The 14,700-nt window shown below is 41.1% G+C and overlaps 1 long non-coding RNA gene across 1 annotated transcript in view; it reads left to right on the top strand.

Moving 5' to 3' along the window:
• The window catches only part of LOC129813981 (uncharacterized), a 28,892-nt gene extending 16,631 nt beyond the window's left edge, over positions 1-12,261 (top strand). The window contains exons 4-5 of the long non-coding RNA XR_008753213.1: positions 6,931-7,038; positions 7,402-12,261. This is a non-coding gene — a long non-coding RNA (uncharacterized LOC129813981). The remainder of the gene's footprint in view (positions 1-6,930; positions 7,039-7,401) is intronic.
• Positions 12,262-14,700: the final 2,439 nt, after the last annotated feature.

A 14,700-nucleotide genomic window follows, 5' to 3' on the forward strand; every position in this document is an offset into this window, starting at 1 on the left:
CAGGAAGCCAGTGTAGGGAAGCTAGCACTGGAGTAATATGATCAAATTTCTTGGTTCTAGTCAGGATTCTAGCAGCCGTATTTAGCACTAACTGAAGTTTATTTAGTGCTTTATCCGGGTAGCCGGAAAGTAGAGCATTGCAGTAGTCTAACCTAGAAGTAACAAATGCATGGATTAATTTTTCAGCATCATTTTTGGACAGAAAATTTCTGATTTTTGCAATGTTACGTAGATGGAAAAAAGCTGTCCTTGAAACAGTCTTGATATGTTCGTCAAAAGAGAGATCAGGGTCAAGAGTAACCCCGAGGTCCTTCACAGTTTTATTTGAGACGACTTTACAACCATCAAGATGAATTGTCAGATTTAACAGAAGATCTCTTTGTTTCTTGGGACCTAGAACAAGCATCTCTGTTTTGTCCGAGTTTAAAAGTAGAAAGTTTTCAGCCATCCACTTCCTTATGTCTGAAACACAGGCTTCTAGCGAGGGCAATTTTGGGGCTTCACCATGTTTCATTGAAATGTACAGCTGTGTGTCATCCGCATAGCAGTGAAAGTTAACATTATGTTTTCGAATAACATCCCCAAGAGGTAAAATATATAGTGAAAACAATAGTGGTCCTAAAACGGAACCTTGAGGAACACCGAAATGTACAGTTGATTTGTCAGAGGACAGACCATTCACAGAGACAAACTGATATCTTTCCGACAGGTAAGATCTAAACCAGGCCAGAACTTGTCCGTGTAGACCAATTTGGGTTTCCAGTCTCTCCAAAAGAATGTGGTGATCGATGGTGTCAAAGGCAGCACTAAGGTCTAGTAGCACGAGGACAGATGCAGAGCCTCGGTCTGACGCCATTAAAAGGTCATTTACCACCTTCACAAGTGCAGTCTCAGTGCTATGATGGGGTCTAAAACCAGACTGAAGCATTTCGTATACATTGTTTGTCTTCAGAAAGGCAGTGAGTTGCTGCGCAACAGCTTTTTCTAAAATTTTTGAGAGGAATGGAAGATTCGATATAGGCCGATAGTTTTTTTATATTTTCCGGGTCAAGGTTTGGCTTTTTCAAGAGAGGCTTTATCACTGCCACTTTTAGTGAGTTTGGTACACATCCGGTGGATAGAGAGCTGTTTATTATGTTCAACATAGGAGGGCCAAGCACAGGAAGCAGCTCCTTCAGCAGTTTAGTAGGAATAGGATCCAGTATGCAGCTTGAAGGTTTAGAGGCCATGATTATTTTCATCATTGTGTCAAGAGATATAGTACTAAAACACTTAAGTGTCTCTCCCGATCCCAGGCCCTCGCAGAGCTGTGCAGATCCAGGACAGCTAAGCCCTGGAGGAATACGCAGATTCAAAGAGGAGTCCGTAATTTGCTTTCTAATGGTCATGATCTTTTCCTCAAAGAAGTTCATGAATTTATTACTGCTGAAGTGAAAGCCATCCTCTCTTGGGGAATGCTGCTTTTTAGTTAGCTTTGCAACAGTATCAAAAAGAAATTTTGGATTGTTCTTATTTTCCTCGATTAAGTTGGAAAAGTAGGATGATCGAGCAGCAGTGAGGGCTCTTCGGTACTGCACAGTACTGTCTTTCCAAGCTAGTCGGAAGACTTCCAGTTTTGTGTGGCGCCATTTCCGTTCCAATTTCCTGGAAGCTTGCTTCAAAGCTCGGGTATTTTCTGTATACCAGGGAGCTAGTTTCTTATGACAAATGTTTTTCGTTTTTAGGGGTGCAACTGCATCTAGGGTATTGCGCAAGGTTAAATTGAGTTCCTCAGTTAAGTGGTTAACTGATTTTTGTCCTCTGACGTCCTTGGGTAGGCAGAAGGAGTCTGGAAGGGCATCAAGGAATTTTTGTGTTGTCTGAGAATTTATAGCACGACTTTTGATGCTCCTTGGTTGGGGTCTGAGCAGATTATTTGTTGCGATTGCAAACGTAATAAAATGGTGGTCCGATAGTCCAGGATTATGTGGAAAAACATTAAGATCTACAACATTTATTCAATGGGTTCCGCTGGTGTACAGCAATCTGTAAGTCATACCACAGACTCTCAATTGGATTAAGGTCTGGGCATTGACTAGGCCATTCCAAGAGATTTATATTTCTCCCCTTAAACCACTCAAGTGCTTCTTTAGCAGTTTGCTTAGGGTCATTGTCATGCTGAAAGGTAAACCTCGGTCCCAGTCTCAAATCTCTGGGAGACTGAAACAGGTTTCCCTCAATTTCCCTGTATTTAGCGCCATCCATCATTCCTTCAATTCTGACCAGTTTCCCAGTCCCCGCTGATGAAAAACATGGGAATGGTGTTCTCGGGATGATGAGAGGTGTTGGGTTTGTGCCTGACATAGCGTTTTCATTGATGGCCAAAAAGCTCCATTTTAATCTCATCTGACCAGAGTACTTTCTTCCATATGTTTGGGGAGTCTCCCACATGCCTTTTGGCATACACCAAATGTGTTTGCTTATTTTTTTCTTTAAGTAAGGGCTTTTTTCTGGTCACTCTTCTGTCCCAGCTCTGTGGAGTGTACAGCTTAAAGTGATTCTATGGACAGACACTCCAATCTCCGCTGTGGAGCTTTGCAGCTCCTTCAGGGTTATCTTTGGTCTCTTTGTTGCCTCTCTGATTAATGCCCTCCTTGCCTGGTCTGTGAGCTAAGGTGGATGGCCCTCTTGGCAGGTTTGTTGTGGTGCCATATTCTTTAAATCATTTTATAATGGATTTAATGGTGCTCCGTGGGATGTTCAAAGTTTCTGATATTATTTTATAACCCAACCCTGATCTGTACTTCTCCAGAACTTTGTCCCTGACCTGTTTGGAGAGCTCCTTGGTCTTTATGGTGCCGCTTGCTTGGTGGTGCCCCTTGCTTAGTGGTGTTGCAGACTCTGGGGCCTTTCAGAACAGGTGTATATATACTGAGCTCATGTGACACTTAGATTGAACACAGGTGGACTTCATTTAACTAATTATGTGACTTCTGAAGGTAATTGGTTGCACCAGATCTTAATTGGGGCTTCATAGCAAAGGGGGCGAATAGATATGCACGCACCACTTTACCTTTTTTATTTTTTGAAACAAGTCATTTTTTTCACTTCACCAATTTGGACTATTTTGTGTATGTCCATTACATGAAATCCAAATAAAAATCAATTTAAATTACAGGTTGTAATGCAACAAAATAGGAAAAACTCCAAGGGGGATGAATACTTTTGCAAGGCACTGTAGGTATTCCTCTTGTGCAGATGGGATAGGGCAGTGTAATGGCGATTGCATCATCTGTGGACCTATTGGGGCAGTTGTTGAAATTGAAGTGGGTATAGGGTGACAGGTAAGGTGGAGGTGATATGATCCTCGACTAGTGTCCCGGATCCCTCCAGAACTTTCATTACGAACACCTGTCCCCTATTCCCACTGATTAGTACCTGTATAATTGTGCCTTTTGGTTTCCATTGGGCTGTCCATTATTGTTACAATGTCCGTTGCTGTGTGTGAGTACCTGTGCTGTGTATTTTGGCTTTCGTGCCATTGTGGATTGCGCAGATGATTACGGGTCTCGTCCCATGAGTTAATCATTGTGCACGTGTGTTATTTATTTGAGGTACTCCTTGCTCTTTTGTTTTGGAATTCTACCCTGTGTGTTATGTGTTTGTTTGGTCTTCGTCCCCGTGCCTTTACACGGCACGCCGTGATTTGGGCTTAATTTAAAAAACTATTACGCATTCCTGCGCCTGTCTCCCGAATTTCTTCATACCAACATGACAAATAGTCTCTCAAAGAAGTTATTTTGTTCAGTTACCTTTGCAATCTTGTGTACAGGAACAATAGTGGCCATTTTGAAACATGTGGGGACAGCAGACTGGGATAGGGAGAGCTTGAATTTGTCTGTAAACACACCAGCCAGCTGGTCTGCGCATGCTCTGAGGACGTGGCTACGAATGCCGTCTGGGCCGACAGCCTTGCTAGGGTTAACACGTTTAAATGTCTTACTCACGTTGGCCACGGAGGAGAGCCCACAGTCCTTTGCAGCTCGCCTCGTTGGTGGCACTGTGTTATCCTCAAAGCGGGCAAAGAACGTGTTTAGCTTGTCTGGCAGCAAGACGTCGGTGGTTGTCCTTTTGTAGTCCATGATTGTCTGTAGACCCTGCCACATATGTCTCATGTCTGAGTTGTTGAATTGCTCGTCAGGGTAGGTTTTAATAGTCACAGTACAACATCTCCTATACACTTCTTGATAAACTCAGTGAACGTCTCGGTGTACACGTCCATATTATTCCCAGAAGCTACCCCGGAACATATTCCAGTCAGCGTGATCAAAACAATCTTGAAGCGTGGATTCCGATTGGTCAGACCAGCGTTGAATAGTCCTTAGCACGGGCACTTCCTGTTTTAGTTTCTGCCTATAGGAAGGGAGGAGCAAAATGGAGTCTTAGTCAGATTTTCCAAAAGGAGGGCAGGGGAGGGCCTTGTATGCATCCTGGAAGTTAGAATAGCAATGGTCCAGTGTTTTTCCAGCACGAGTGCTACAGTCAATATGCTGAAAGAATTTAGGTAGCCTTTTCCTCAAATTTGCTTTGTTAAAATCCCCAGCTACAATAAATGCAGCCTGAAGATCTTTGGTTTCCAGTTTGCATAAAGTCCAGTGAAGTTCCTTGAGGGATGTCGTGGTATCGGCTTGAGGGGGGATATACACGGCTGTGACAATAACCGAAGAGAATTCTCTTGGGAGATAATACGTTCGGCATATGATTGTCAGGAATTCTAAGTCAGGTGAACAAAAGGACTTGAGTTCTTGCATGCTGTTACAATTACACCATGAGTCGTTAACCATGAAGCATTCACCCCCCGCCCTTCTTCTTCCCAGAAAGATATTTATTCCTGTCAGCGCAATGCACTGAGAATGCAGGTGGCTGTACAGACTCCGACAGTATATCCCGAGAGAGCCATGTTTCCGTGAAACAGAGTATGTTACAATCCCTGATGTCTCTCTGGAAAGCAGCCCTTGCCCTGATCGCATCAACTTTGTTATCTAGGTACTGGACATTAGCGAGTAATATACTCGGAAGCGGTGGGTGGTGTGTGCACATCCTAAGTCTGACTAGAAGACTGCTCCAACTCCCTCTTCTCCGGGGATGTTGTTTTGGGTCGGCCTCTGGAATCAGTTCAGATGCCCTAGGTGGTGCGGACAAAGGATTCGCTTAGGGAAAGTCGTATTCCTGGTCGTAGTACTGGTAAGTTGACGCCGCTCTGATATCCTATAATTCTTCCCGGCTGTGTGTAATAACACATAAGATTGGGTTGAGGTCGGCTGATTGTGGAGGCTAGGTCATCTGATGCAGCACTCCATCACTCTCCTTCTTGGTCAAATAGCCCATACATAGCTTGGAGGTGTTTTGGGTCATTGTCCTGTTGAAAAACAAATGATAGTCCCACTAAGCGCAACCCAGATGGGATAACGTATTGCTGCAGAATGCTGTGGTAGCCATGCTGGTTAAGTGTAACTTGAATTCTAAATAAATCACTGAGTGTCACCAGCAAAGCACCCCCACAGCATCACACCTCCTCCTCCATGCTTCATGGTGAGAACCACACATGCAGAGATCATCCGTTCACATACTCTACGTCTCACAAAGACACGGTGGTTCGAAACAAAAATCTCAAATTTGGCCTCATCAGACCAAAAAACTGATTTCCACAGGTCTAATGTCCATTGCTTGTGTTTCTCGGCCCAAGCACGTCTCTTCTTATTATTGGTGTCATTTAGTAGTGGTTTCTTTGCATAAATTCGACCATGAAGGGCTGAACAGTTGATGTTGAGATGTGTCTGTTACTTGAACTCTGTGAATAATTTATTTTGGCTGCAATCTGAGGTGCAGTTAAATGTTGATTTCTGAGGCTGGTAACTCTAATGAACTTATCCTCTGCAGTAGATGTAACTCTGGATCTTCCTTTCCTGTGGAGGTCCTCATGAGAGCCAGTTTCATCATAGCGCTTGATGGTTTTTGCGACTGCGCTTGAAGAAACTTTCAAAGTCCTTGAAATTCTCCGGATTGACTGACCTTCATGTCTTAAATTAATGATCAACTGTCATTTCTCTTTGCTTATTTGAGCTGTTCTTGCCATAATATGGACTTGGTCATTTACCAAATAGGGCTATTTTCTGTATACCACCCCTACCTTGTCACAACACAAATGAATGGCTCACATGCATTAAAACTGGAAGAAATTCCACAAATTAACTTTTAACAAGTCACACCTGTTAATTGAAATGCATTTCAGGTGACTACCTCATGAAGCTGGTTGAGAGAATGCCAAGAGTGTGCAAAACTGTCATCAAGGCAAAGGGTCGCTACTTTGAAGAATCTCAAATAATAAATATATTTTTGATTTGTTTAACACTTTTTTTGGTTACTACATGATTCCATATGTGTTATTTCATAGTTTTGATGTCTTCACTATTATTCTACAATGTAGAAAATAGTAAAATACAGAAAAACCCTTGAGTAGGTGTGTCCAAACTTTTGGCTGGTACTGTACCTTCCTCATGCATGTAAATATTAACTTCTGGTATAGCAAGTATTTCAAACTAGAACCCAACCGGCCTCATTATGTATTTAACATGTATTTAACCTTTTACTTAACTAGGCAAGTCACCCTCCCCTAACCAGGATGGCGCTGGGCCAATTGTGCTCTGCCCTATGGGACTCCTGATGATCTGCATTGATGCATCTAGCACTGAGATGCAGTGCAATAAACCGCTGCGCCACTCGGGAGTCAATTTACTGATTTACTTACATGAACTGTACAGTAACTCGTGAAAATCTTTTGAAATTGTCGCATGTTGCATTTGATATTTTTGTTCAGCGTAAAAATAATTAGGATATGCATTAGGATGTGCTGTTTGTTCTGTTTGGGAAGTCACCCCCTCTCTCCTCTAGGTGTGTCCCATCTGTGCTGCCACTGTTTGGGGTGATGCTAGTTACTGCAGCCGAAACCTCATCGGTCACCTGGCTATCAGGCATTGTTTCAGCTATGACACCTACATGGTGAGTGTCTCATAATTTTTCTCTGAAGTTATGCCAAGGAGTTCCATAGAGAAAAAAAACTGGATCACGATTTCCAAGAAATCGTTCCTAGAAATTCTTCAGAGGAAAATGATTATGTCCTGTTCTTGACAGCACTGTAACTCAATGCATTTTAAATAGCAACAGGCTGACTTTGCATTATTCTCACATACAGTACATATCATCATGTCTACTCTAGATGGTAGCCTAGAACACAATAGCTCATTTCCCTTCTAATTGTTGTATCGTGTATTTTGTACATACCATAAACAAAGATGGACCATGTTTGTTTGTGTTCTCTGCTTGATGTCCTACTTTTTATGGAATCCTCCTGTATGTTCCCAGAATGTAGGGGAGGACGACTACACCCAACTCTGCCTTGCCATTCAGCTGTCACTGCAACAAGGCACCGGCATCACAGAGTGACAACAAGGCCCTAAGAGAGCTACACTTTATGTTCCAACACAATACATACCTCTTCAACCGCTCCTTGCCACGTCAATGATGTTACTTATTGTATCGTATGGAAAGCAATTGCATATCCCTTTTGCTTTGAGTTATTATTCTGTATTTCATTTTCATTCCACTTTCACACAATGTGTCCATTACAGTAGGTCTAGTCCTTGGTGGGTTCTTCAAGTTAACTCCATTGAAGTGAAATCACATTCCCAGCAACATGTTTTATGAAAATAATGGGTGTGTTTTGAAAAGATACTGAGAATTCAAGGCAATTTGAAAGTAAATTGAAGATGAGCAGTGTGTAGTAGACTATGATGCATTTTCTCACCATAGCTCTTAAAAATTCCAGGTTGGTTAGGAATTATACAATAGAGTGTGTGATTATGTACAGTTAGTCAGGTAGATTTATGTAAAGGTTCTACTCATGAAATGATGTTCACAGACAAGTTTTGCTGTGGGGCATCCAATGCTCATAGAACATGGATCTGTACTGAGTAGACAAAACATTAGGAACACCTCTATCCATGACCTAGACTGACCAGGTGAAAGCTATGATCCCTTATTTCACCTGTTATATCCACTTCAATCAGTGTAGATGATTTGATTTGATTAGGATCTCTTGTAGTCATAATTTGGACTAATCTTCCAAGAGTCCTTAAACATTAAAATACAATTTATAATATGATCACATTTTCACATATAACACACTGTTACAAACAGACATAATACACTGACATATTGACCAGATAAATACTCTAATAGAATGATTCCTTCATCTACCATAGTCCTACACAACCTTACGGTTTATTGTATTTAAATGGTTCTAAAGTATTGAGGAAGGGAAGCTCTACTAAGGTACACTATAGTATATTTTGGTAGATAGAAGGTGCTCTTTGGTAAAAGGTGTAAATAGGTCATCAAAAAGAAAGGAGGACCAAGGCACTCTTCATATAATTAATTAAAATGCCTTTATTAGTATGGCATGTTCAATAGAAACAACGTTTTAAAAATCCGATGTGTTTCGGCTGCATGGCCTTCGTCAGGGGGTACAAAGAAACAATACAATGGCCTCTTTTGAACAGCTTTTCCAATTAGGCCTAATTTTAAGAGGAAGTGGTTACACAATTGATTGGACACACCTAGTAAGCAATACTATACACATTAAAAAGTGAAATACTGTAGCTATGTTATCAAAAAATTCAACTCCAAGCTAGAAGTATCAGAGTGCCTAGAAAGGTAGTTCTAACCTTAAATATGACTGGGAGAAGTGTCAAGAGTAAGAGAGCAATATATTCCATAGTACACTAGAACACAGCAAAACATGAACAACAACAGTCTAAACATAGCTGAGGGCAATTGAGCAAAATGTCCACTAGATGACAGCAAATGGACCCATCACGACCCTACAGGAAGGGTGAGAAATCCATATCTTCATTTAAACCAGGGTACTTAGTGGCCTGTAGTTTGTAAATCTATATCTTCATTTAAACCAGGGTACTTAGTGGCCTCTAGTTTGTAAATCCCAAAACTTTCCCTTTGGTTTAACTGTTTTCTAATAGAGGCCGGAACATGATCAATACCAATAGCTTGTAGGGAGGCAGGGGTGCCATGGTGTAAGGACTTGTAGTGCCTTGCCATGGTGTAGTCTTCATTGCGTACTTGTGTTCCGCTAAGCGTTCTTGAAGGCGTCTCTTTGTCTGTCCAATGTAGAACACCTTGCACTGTGGATATTCCAATCTATTGATGACATGCGTGGTTTTGCAGTTAATGAAATGCTTGACGTAATACTCCATTTTGGAAGCTGTGTCAACAAAATACTTTTTCTGTGCAATATTTCTGCAATGGTTGCACTGGTTACATTTAAAAGAGCCCTTGGGTTTGTGGTCAAGCCAAGTTTTTTGAGAGTCACCAGGAGGATAACTGTGGACTAATTTGTCATTTAGGGTAGGACATCTCTTAAAGCTTATGACTGGTGGCTCAGGGAAGACTTGGCATAGTAGCGTATTACTTTTGGATGATTCCCCAATTATTTTTAATGATTCTTATAATGTTCTCTGCTTCAGTGCTGTATTTTGTAACAAAATACACTCTCTCTGATGTATCACAAGGCACTCCCCTTTGCAACAAGTTCTCTCTGTCAGGTATTCTAACCCTTATACCTGCATCTTTCAGGACCTAAACATGCCATACAAATAAAGGCATTTGAATTAATTATATGAAGAGTGCCTTGGTCCTCCTTTCTTTTTGGGTTCTAAAGTATTGTTTGAATTTATATATTGAACGTTTTTTGGTTTGCTCAGACAAATTATTCAATTCATTATTGCTCTGAATCGAAATGTTATTCTACCAATTTATCTTTTCTGCCGGGATAACACATAGATGGACAATCTATTCTTAGTATTGACTGAATGTCTTTCTCTTACCAACTGAATGGAGTTTGGCCGTTTCAAAAGATGTACATTGTGAAATAAAATAAGCATGTTTTTTTCCAATTATCTTATTGATTAATGACCAAGCAAAAGCACTGTGCATGACAACAGAATAATCATATCTCCAACTTAAAACAATCCTTGCTGCTTTGTTCTGTTCAATCTGCAGCCTCCTAATTTCACTTGCTGATACATTTCCAGAGACCATAGAACAGTAATTCACCTGACTCCCAATTAATGCTTGGGTTGTATGCTTAAGAATCTTTCCCAGTAAATATTTAGGTATCCTTCTGATCATGCAAGTAATGCAGGTAATGCAGGTAATTTAAAAAAAACAAAGATTAGTTATTTGAGACGACCATGATAAGCAGTTGTCTAGCTGCACCCCTAGTAGTTTGGTTTTTGACACTTCCTCAATTTGTTCTCCCCCCATACTTAATTGCATCCCATGCTGTGTCGGCCTTCTCCTGGTGGAACAAACCAACATAACCTTGGTTTTCTTGGTGTTGCAAAAGAAGTTTGTTCTGTAAAACCCACTCCCTAAAATGTCCAAAATCTACTTGTAGAGCTTGCTGTACCCTTTGAACCGATTGTCTTGCTGTATAAATTTTAGTATCAAATATAGTAGCTTGAGTTTCAGATAAGGCATAAGGAAGGTTGTTGGTATTTATTAAGTAAAGAAGTGGCCCAAGGAAGCTGCCCTGCGGTATTCCACAGCTTAAAGCATGAGGAGAAGAAAACGACCCATTGATATAGGTGGACTGTTTCCTGTCAGTTAGATATGACTGTACCCAATTCAATACTGCAACAATTTTGTACAAATTATTTCATGATCCACTAAATCAAATGCTGTACTAACATCCCCAAAATAGTACACCCACAAACCTGCCATTATTCATAGCATTGAGCCACTGGTCAGTCATGTCAACAATGCAGTGGTAGTGGAATGGTTTTGCGATAAGCAAGCTGATTGGTTGTGATCAGATCATTCTTTTCCATATACTCCCATATTTGGGGCGGCAGGTAGCCTAGTGGTTAGTGTTGGGCCAGTAACCGAAAGGTTGCTAGATCAAATCCCTGAGCTGATAAGGTAAAAATCTGTCGTTCTGCCCCTGAACGTTCTGCCCCACAGTTCCTAGGCTGTCATTGTAAATAAGAATTTGTTCTTAACTGTCTTGCCTAGTTAAATGAAGGTTAAATAAATAAAATATTTGTCTACTCAGAATAACCTCCAATATCTTACTGAGTGAAGGGAGTAGACTAATTGGTTGACTATTGGCAGGAGTAATGGGTTCTTTGCTGTTGGGATTGGACACAGTTTAGCATGCTTCCATACATTTGGAAATGTCCCCCTTTCCAGTGACCAATTAAATATGTATTTCAGTGGAGCTGCAATCTGGGGAGCAGCATAGTGAAGTAAAAATTGAAGGGGTGGAGAAAAGTTAAAGATGGAATTTTAAGCCTTGTGAACTTTTGAGACATGGATTGTGTATGTGTGCAATTGCGGGTGAATGGGCAAGACAATATAATTAAGTGCCTTTGAACGGGGTATGGTAGTAGGTGCCATGCGCACCGGTTTGAGTGTGTCAGGGAACTGCAACGCTGCTGTTTCCCCCCCCCCACACGTAACAGTTTCCTGTGTGTATCAAGAATGGTCCAACACCCAAAGGACATCCAGCCAACTTGACACAACTGTGGGAAGCATTGGAGTCAACATGGGCCAGCATCCCTGTGGAATGCTTTCGACATTTGTAGAGTCCATGCCCGACAAATCGAGGCTGTTCTGAGGGCAAAAGAGGGTGCAACATAAAATTAGGAAGGTGTTCCTAATATTTTGTATACTCAGTGTATATAATATAGAGGCTATTGCAGCACTTAGCAACCAAACAGACTGTTATCACAAACACTTTCTCTCCCTTGAGGTTCCCAATAACTGCCAGTGTGATATGCTTGTTAGCAACTGTCCTGCCATACTTGTTGCTTTATTTATGTATGTCTGGTATGTGTTAGACAAATCATATAGCTAAATTGGCAAACTATTACTAATGCTGTCAATCTGGTGGTAAAGGTTATAAAGTATAGAAATATACATTTTCATATCGTCTTGTCACAGTCAGTATGAGTATAAGTATTGATAATTGCAATGTAGGTTGTCAAGATAGTCAAACGCCCTTTTCACTGTTCATAACGATCTGACACTTTTTAATGACTAGACATGATTAAACACAACTAAATGTTTCCCTGTTTTAGCTCTCATAAAACGCATAACGGTTTGAGCTTTGTGAACAATAATGGTGCAGTGTGATTTCAAATGTGATTGTTCAAGTGTATTTTGATAATTTTGCATTAAACACTTACTTCCCTCAAACTGTTTTCTTAAGTAGTCTGTCAAGTGTCTTTACCTATATCATCTGCATATACAGTAAGGTCAAAAATTATTGTCCCCCTTAATAAAGGTGAGCAAGAAAGACTGTATAAAATAAATAATACAAATATTGAGCTATATTGTGTGCTGAAACAAATGTGGAAATTATATTTTTGTACTAATAAACTCAGCAAAAAAATAAATGTCCCTTTTTCAGGACCCTGTCTTTCAAAGAAAATTCGTAAAAATCCAAATAACTTCACAGATCATCAGTGTAAAGGTTTTAAACACTGTTTCCCATGCGTGTTCAGTGAACCATAAACAATTAATGAACATGCACCTGTGGTCATTAAGACACTAACAGCTTACAGACGGTAGGCAATTAAGGTCACAGTTACGAAAACGTATGACATTAAAGAGGCCTTTTTACTGACTCTGAAAAACACCAAAAGAAAGATGCCCAGGGTCCCTGCTCATCTGCGTGAACGTGCCTTAGGCATGCTGCAAGGAGGCATGAGGACTGCAGATGTGGCCAGGGCAATAAATTGCAATGTCCGTACTGTGAGACGCCTAAGACAGCGCTACAGGGAGACAGGACGGACAGCTGATCGTCCTCACAAAGGCAGACCACGTGTAACAACACCTGCACAGGATCGGTACATCCGAACATCACACCTGCGGGACAGGTACAGGATGGCAACAACAACTGCCCGAGTTACACCAGGAAAACAGAATTCCTCCATCAGTGCTCAGACTGTCCACAATATGCTGAGAGAGGCTGGACTGAGGGCTTGTAGGCCTGTTGTAAGGCAGGTCCTCACCAGACATCACCAGCAGCAACATTGGCACAAACCCATCGTCGCTGGACCAGACAGGCAGACCAGACAGAATTATTTTCAATTGCTCTCAATACCTCACCTTACGAGGACAACGGCACTGAGCCTTTTCATCAAATATTTTATGAGAATAGAGGTTTTAGCCATGCACACCAATGGTGGGTTTGGCATCGAAAAATGGAAACAAATGCAGAAAGTACCTCATACCTACTGGATCTTTGATGTTATGAAGCTATTTTGCTTCCACTAGTCCTGGGGCCTTTAAGGTCAACGGCATCATGAACGTTACTCAGTACCAGGACATTTTAACCAAAAACCTGGTTGCCTCTGCCAGGAGTGGATCTTCCAGCGAGACAATAACCCCAAACATAAAGTACCTGTCAAAAGTTTGGACACACCTACTCATTCAAGGGTTTTTCTTTATTTTGACTATTTTCTACATTGTATAATAATAGTGAAGACATCAAAACAATGAAATAACACATATGGAATCATGTAGTAAACAAACAAGTGTTAAACAAATCAAAAATATATTTCATTTCTGAGATTCTTCAAAGTAGCCACCCTTTGCCTTGATGACAGCTTTGCACACTCTTGGCATTCTCTCAACCATCTTTATGAGGTAGTCACCTGGAATGCAATTCAAATAGCAGGTGTGCCTTGTTAAAAGTTAATTTGTGGAATTTATTTCCTTCTTAATGCGTTTGAGCTAATCAGTTGTGTTGTGACAAGGTATTAAAAAAAAAGTATTTAACCTTTAACAAATTCTTAATTCCAAACCCTAATCCGGACGACTCTGGCACAATTGTTAGCCACCCTATGGGTCTCCCAAGCACGGCCGGTTGCAATACAGCCTGGAATCTCCACCCAGCACAGCCAGAAGAGTACTGGCATCAGAGCCTGGTTCCTCTCTAGGTTTCTTCCTGGGTTCCTGCCTTTCTAGAAAGTTTTTCCAAGCCACTGTGCTTCTACATCTGCATTGCTTGCTGTTTGGGGTTTTAGGCTGGGTTTCTGTATAGCACTTTGTGACATCGGCTGATGTAAAAAGGGCTTTATAAATTAATTTGATGTACCAGGGTCTGTAATGACGCCTAGCACTGAGATGCAGTGCCGTAGACCGCTGCGCCACTCGGGAGCCCCAGGTTGGGGTGGTATACAGAAGATAGCCCTATTTGGTAAAAGACCCAAGTCCATATTATGGCAAGAACAGCTCAAATAAGCAAAGAGAAACAACAGTACATCATTACTTTAAGACAGGTCAGTCAATCCGGAAAATGTCAAGAGCTTTGAAAGTTTCTTCAAGCGCAGTCGCAAAAACCATCAAGCGCTATGATGAAACTGGCTCTCATGAGGACCTCCACAGGAAAGGAAGACCCAGAGTTACATCTACTGCAGAGGATAAGTTCATTAGAGTTACCAGCCTCAGAAATCGGCATTTAACTGCACCTCAGATTGCAGCCAAAATAAATTATTCACAGAGTTCAAGTAACAGACACATCTCAACATCAACTGTTCAGAAGAGACAGCATGAATCAGGCCTTCATGGTCAAATTTA

This window comes from Salvelinus fontinalis, chromosome 17 (assembly GCF_029448725.1).
Source record: "Salvelinus fontinalis isolate EN_2023a chromosome 17, ASM2944872v1, whole genome shotgun sequence".
Lineage (NCBI taxonomy): Eukaryota > Metazoa > Chordata > Actinopteri > Salmoniformes > Salmonidae > Salvelinus > Salvelinus fontinalis.